The sequence below is a fragment of the Pteropus alecto genome, unplaced genomic scaffold, assembly GCF_000325575.1.
Source record: "Pteropus alecto unplaced genomic scaffold, ASM32557v1 scaffold24, whole genome shotgun sequence".
In the NCBI taxonomy this organism is placed as follows: domain Eukaryota; kingdom Metazoa; phylum Chordata; class Mammalia; order Chiroptera; family Pteropodidae; genus Pteropus; species Pteropus alecto.
In genome coordinates, this window is record NW_006439192.1 from 14739816 (window position 1) to 14746087 (window position 6272).

Here is a 6272-nt window from a genome sequence, read left to right on the forward strand (position 1 = left end):
CTTGAAATTTGTGAAGAGTAAAAATATCTTTATTGGAATCTTTCAAATTAGCAGAAGATTGAGATTTCTTTATTCTCTTCATATTTAAGTATTTCCATATTAATAATATCAAAGGGCCTAATTCAATATACTATTGAGCTATAATGTCTTCCCCCTAGTAAATTATTTTCCTTGCATATGGTCCAAAGTAGAACTATGTCACATAAAATTCTGTCCTTTAGTCAGTTGTGGCAAGATTATAATATTACCAATTACCTTTCTACTTTTAATTCTGATACTCTCTTTTTACATGGCCATTAACTCTAGAATCAATAAACAATAATATTCCCTTAATAACCACTGCAGTAAAATGTTTTGTAACATAGTAACAAAATGCTTCTGAGTGACACCAAAGTCCATTAGATTCATTTAATTACTGATCATTTATTTTCCAGAGCTGAGATATATTTTTACCCATTAGTCACATATAAGCATGGAAAGCTACTGAGATCTGGCCTTCAGACTGATTCGTGTTTGTTTGTTGTTTGTATATTGTTTTTTAATTAAATGAAATTGTCAGAACAGTCTTCATTTTACCATCATTCCCCTCCTTGATATCATTTTTTTAATTCTATTTACAGTCAGCCCTTGCAGACGTGTGAATGTGAAATCCTGCATAATTGTTTCCCCTATATGAGATAGTCAACAATAAAAGAAAAGTATCAGACTATGTTTTCTCAATGTCTCTATTTGAACAGATATTCATTGTGAAACCAAAGCTGTGTAACGATCTGATTAATTTGAGTTGATGGTTACAGTCAAACAAAGTGATTTTTTGATTTAACTAAATTATCTACTTGGTTCTTAGAATAGTTCTGTATTCATCACAAAATTATACATTCTCAGTTTTGCTATGTCTTTGTAACTTAAACAGTATACTATAGTGATAAAAGCTATATTTAAAATAGTCACAAATCCCCTTTATTAAATGAACAGATAAATGTTCTGAAAATAATTTGGACACATAAAATCTTATGTTTATTTTACAGTACTCTAGAATATTTAATTTAGTTGATGCCGACATAAATTTCCTTCTAAATGAATTTCGATTTGAACTTTTCTTCAATATAAAGGTAATTTTATTTATTTAATTGATTTATTAGTCTATGAATTTCAAGATCAAATTAAAATATGTATTGTGATAAACATAAAAGTTGATAATTATAAGTTAAAATACATAAGTTAAAATTTGAAGCCAGATTATACTTGTTAAGAAAATTGAAATTGTTAGGAGATGGGAAAAAATGTCATAGATGATAGAGGATTTGTTCATTCCTCTTACGACCAAATCAAAGTTGTGACAGAAACATGGAACAAAGTTTCCTGGGATCTAGATGAATAGAAGCACTGCAACTAAGGAGAGAAATAACTAATCAACCTGCAATGGAAGAAGGTAGGAGGGGGCAAAGACACAAAGCTGCCTGGTCCTAAGCAGTTGAGCGGGATAGAGGCTACAGCAGCAGCAGGGGTCATGTCTGTGAGCAGACTTTCGTGGTGACAGATCTGCTGCTCTCTCTGAGCACTAGCACCAGGTTGGCTGCGTGGGTGTCACTGGGGACTTAAAAGGAGACACTGAGCTGTGAGAGCATTGGGCCAAGGTGAAACTCTCTCCCAGGCAGAAGTGCCAGAGGTATTCATTGTTCCTCTGTTGAGCCGTCCCTGCTCCCAGTACGTGGATGCAGCACCTCCATAGCTGAGATGTCATCAAACTGGCTAACAGAGGTTGCTCTTCCCAGAGAATTCCCTGAAACTCCATCTCCCTCAACTTGCTGTCCCACCTATGTCACATTTAGTTGTGCTCCGTGAGTCTGGTGCTCCTTGCTGAACAGTGCCGAGACTCACACTGGTGGCAGCTGGCCTCAAATTCTGGTGTGGTTTCTTGAGGCAACTACAAGCACAGCATCTGTGGATTTTTTGCTGAAACTTAACAGGTGGCCCTGGTGGGGTACAGGCCGGCTAAACTTGGCCTGCAGCTGAACCCCTCTCATGACTATGCCACAGGGCACTTACTACACAAAGTCATGCTAATAAGACCGGGAGACTCAGGAGCTTTGCTTACTATATAGAAACAGACACCAAAGAAAGGCAACCAAAATGGGAAGACAAAGAAGCAGAAACCATATGAGAGAACAGAACAGATACCCAAGAATAATAGAGTCAAGCAATTTAACAGAGCAGAGTTCAAAACCCTGGTTATAAAGAAGCTCAATGAATTTTGAGAAAGTGTAGATGAATTCAGTGAGAACTTTAACAAAGAGATTAAAAACATAAAAATGGAAATGGAAATTATTAAAAGGAACCAGTCAGAAATGAAGAACACATTGTCTGAGATGAAGAGTATATTAGAGGGCATCAACTGAGTGGATAAAGAATAAGATTGAACCACAAATATAGAAGATGGGGAAGAAAACTCAATCAGAACAGCAAGAAAAAAGAAGTCAAGACTATAATAATAATTTAAGGAGCTTATGGGACACAATTAAATGTAAAAATATCCATGTCATAGGAGTACCTGAAGGAAAACAAGAAGTTGAAGAGCTATTTTAAGAATTAATGATGGAAAACTCCCACCACCTGTTGAAGGAAACAGACATATAACCCCAGGAATCTCAGAGAATCTCAAGAAAGAAGAACCCAAAGAGGCCCACACCAAAACACATCATAATTAAAATGCTAAAGATTAAATACAGAGAGAATCTTAAAAGCAGCAAGAGAAAAACAGTTATCTACAAGGGAGCACCCATAAGACTGGCAGCTGATTTCTCAAAAGAAACTATGCAGGTCAGAAAGTCTTGGCACTAAATATTCAATGTGATGCAAACCCAAGATCTACAACCAAGAATACCTTATCTAGCAAAGCTATCATTTAGAGTCAAAGGACAAATAAAGAGCTTCTCAGACAAAAATAAGCTAAAGGAATTCATCAACACTAAGTTGATATTACAGAAAATGTTGGAGGGACTTTAGGAAAAAAAAAGTTTCAAAACATGAATAAATAATGGTAATAACTACATTCCTATCAACAAGTACTTCAAATGGAAAAGAATTAAGTGCTCCAACCAAAAGGTAGAGTGGCTGAATGGGTAAGAAAATAAGCCCCCTATAAGATACTGACTTCAGATTAAAAGACACACACAGACTAAAAGGAAGGGGATGGAAAAAAATATTGTCTTGATGGACCTAGAGGGTATTGCACTGAATGAAATAAATCAGAGAAAGACAAATATCACATGATTTCACATACATGTAAAAATCTAAAGAACAAAATAAACAACAACAACGAAAATGGAAATAAACCCATAGATACAGAGAATATTTTGAGAGCTACTAGATGGGAGAGGGGTTGTGGGGAATAGCAAAAAAGAGCAAAAGATTAAGAAGTACAAATGGATAGTTACAAAATAGACATGGAGATATAAAGTATAGCATAAGGAAAATAGTTAATAATATTGTAATAAATATGTAAGGAGAAAGTGTGGTACTAGGTTTAGTGGGGTGATCACTTTGTGAGTTATATAGATCTCTAATCACTATGCTATACACCTAAAACTAACATATTATTGTATGCCAACTATAATTGAAAAAGACTCATTGAATTGTATAATGTAAATATGAACAACTTATCGTTTATTATATATTTCAATAAAGTCAGGAGGAAAAATGTAGCAAACTAACAAAACAAAAACACATTGATACAGATAGGAGAATGGTGGTTACCAGAGGGAAAGGAAAAGGTGGGGAGAGAGCAGAATCGGTAAAGGGAATCAAATATATGGTAACAGATGGAAACTAGATTTTGGGTAATGAGTATGCAATAGAGTATACAGATATCAAATTATAAAGCACATCTAAATTTATGTTATTAAACAACGTTATCTTAATTAAAATATAAATTAAAAAGAACAAAATAGAAATCTGATGAGCTTATTTATTTTGATATTAGGCAGATATTAAAGTAATTTTATAATAAGTTAAAAAATAGATAATGAATTATATTGGAACACTGTAACAAAATCTATTAAAAGCCATGTGTGAGTTTTCATCACAGCAAATATAGGCAGCATGCTGGTAATGTCTTCGTGATCCCCATTTTATCATGCAAATGTTTCCATTAATTTGGATAAAAATAACGTTTCTTAGAATAATTTATGAGAACATTAATTTAATTTTTTAAAATAAGAGATAAAATAAAAATTATGTGATGCAAGTAAATTCTGTTAAAATTAAGTTCTATCTTTTTATCTGTTACATTTAGATTATTGTAGCAAAATATACATTGTCCTTAAAGTAATTGAACCTTTTCAAATAAAAAAAAATTAATTATTTTAGAAAATTATTTAGCATCTAATAGAGGAACAGTATGGCATTCATGAAATGTCTTTCGTGAAATGGTAGCAGAAAGCAGCAGAGTAAATATGTCAATACATTAAAAAGATAAGATTAACTGCTTAGAAACTTAGAGTGCAGAAACAAAATTAACATTTTATTAGAGTTAAAGAGCAGAATTTATTTTGTAAAAAATTACCTAAGTAATGAGGAAGATAAATTTGAGATACTCCTCCAGTGAGCACATTCAAAAGACAAAGACAAAAACAACATAGTGAGAAATGTGAAAACCTTAGTTAAAATACTAAATATGAATTCTAAGTGCTCCTTTCTAATAAAACAGAATATAATAATAAAACATTTGCTTTGCTTAGGAGGGGTTCAAGAAATTCTGCATATTATCAGAGGCCTTCAGCTCTGTCCTTAGGCACATTGTGTCAAAAGTATTTAAGTATAAGGTTTAAAAAATTCTGCACACTTGGCTTTATTCTTTCAATTAATTTTTTAAATCATGCATATTATATGATTCCATTTATATGAAATCTGGATATTCAGAATAGTTACTTTTATAAGATAGAATGAAGATTGGTGGTTGCCAGGGACAGAGAGGAGGGAGAATGGAGAGAAATGGGGTTTTGCTCTGGAAGGATGGTAATGTTTTATAATTATATGAAAACAAAGGCTGTACAACATTGTGAATATACTAAATGCTAGGGAACTGTTCACTTTAAAATGACTACTTTTACGATATAAATTTCACCTCAATAAATTATTTTTTGAAAATATATATGCAAATATCACAAAACTATAAAAAATGCATGGGCTTTAGATACGGGTTTAGACAGATATGGGTTTGAGCCTTGTCTGTACTCTAAGCTAGCTGTGTGATCTTATTCATTTGTAAAACATGGGGTTGGGTAACAATAACAGTACCACCTCATAAGGTTGTTATTAGGCTGAAATAAAAGAATACATGTAAAAGTACTTGGCATCATGTCTGATACACAGTGAAAATCTAACAATTGGTAATTAGTGTTCTGATTGTTAATAATCATAATTTCATAGAGGCCCAAAGCCAGAAATTACCTCTGAGATTACTTTTTTTTCATATAAACTATTTTGAAATTTTATGGAACAAAATTTATAATTTTTCTCTATTGTTTCTGGATTTTGAGTCTCTGTGGCTCTCCAATTTCATTATATTATATAGTCAAAATAAGTCTTATATTCATGTAGTAAATACTATTTTTAATTGATGGAAAATGTGTACATAAATAAAATGTTAATTTAGCCAGACGGTCTTTGCCAAGAATTTATAACAGAGAATTCCTTCTACTTTTTTTAGATGCCCTAAATTATTTCTGCTAATTTCCTTAATTCCTTCCTCCATTCTTTTCTTCCTCCCTTCTTTCTCTTTTCTTTTTTCACTTTTGTGTGTGATTTATAATTCTAATATAACAATATACTTTTCTGTGTAGTTGCAGAATCAATTTCATTGTTTTATAATCACTGTATAACGCAGTTGTAGTCACAATGCAAACATTTTGTGGATTTCAGAAGTCAAGGAAAAGTCTAAAACAGTGTAAACTATATTATTTTTTGGTCCCATATTTAATAGGAACCAGTAGACTTTCTTTACCATAGTAATAATCTTGGATTAATAAGAGAATGTTTTGGTACTACCCTTTGGGTCAATTTCCCTGATATAGGCTCAAAATAAACACAATTCAAGGAATGCTCATATAAACTCAATAGTTAATCTAATCATTTCTTCTGTTAGTAGGACAGCTGTACTATATAGAGATTTTGAAGTTTCTACTCAAAATAATCAAAAGATTGTTTTGGAACATTGTTTAGAAAGACTCACATCATATAGATATTGTGATTTATTAGTCCAGAAAGTGACT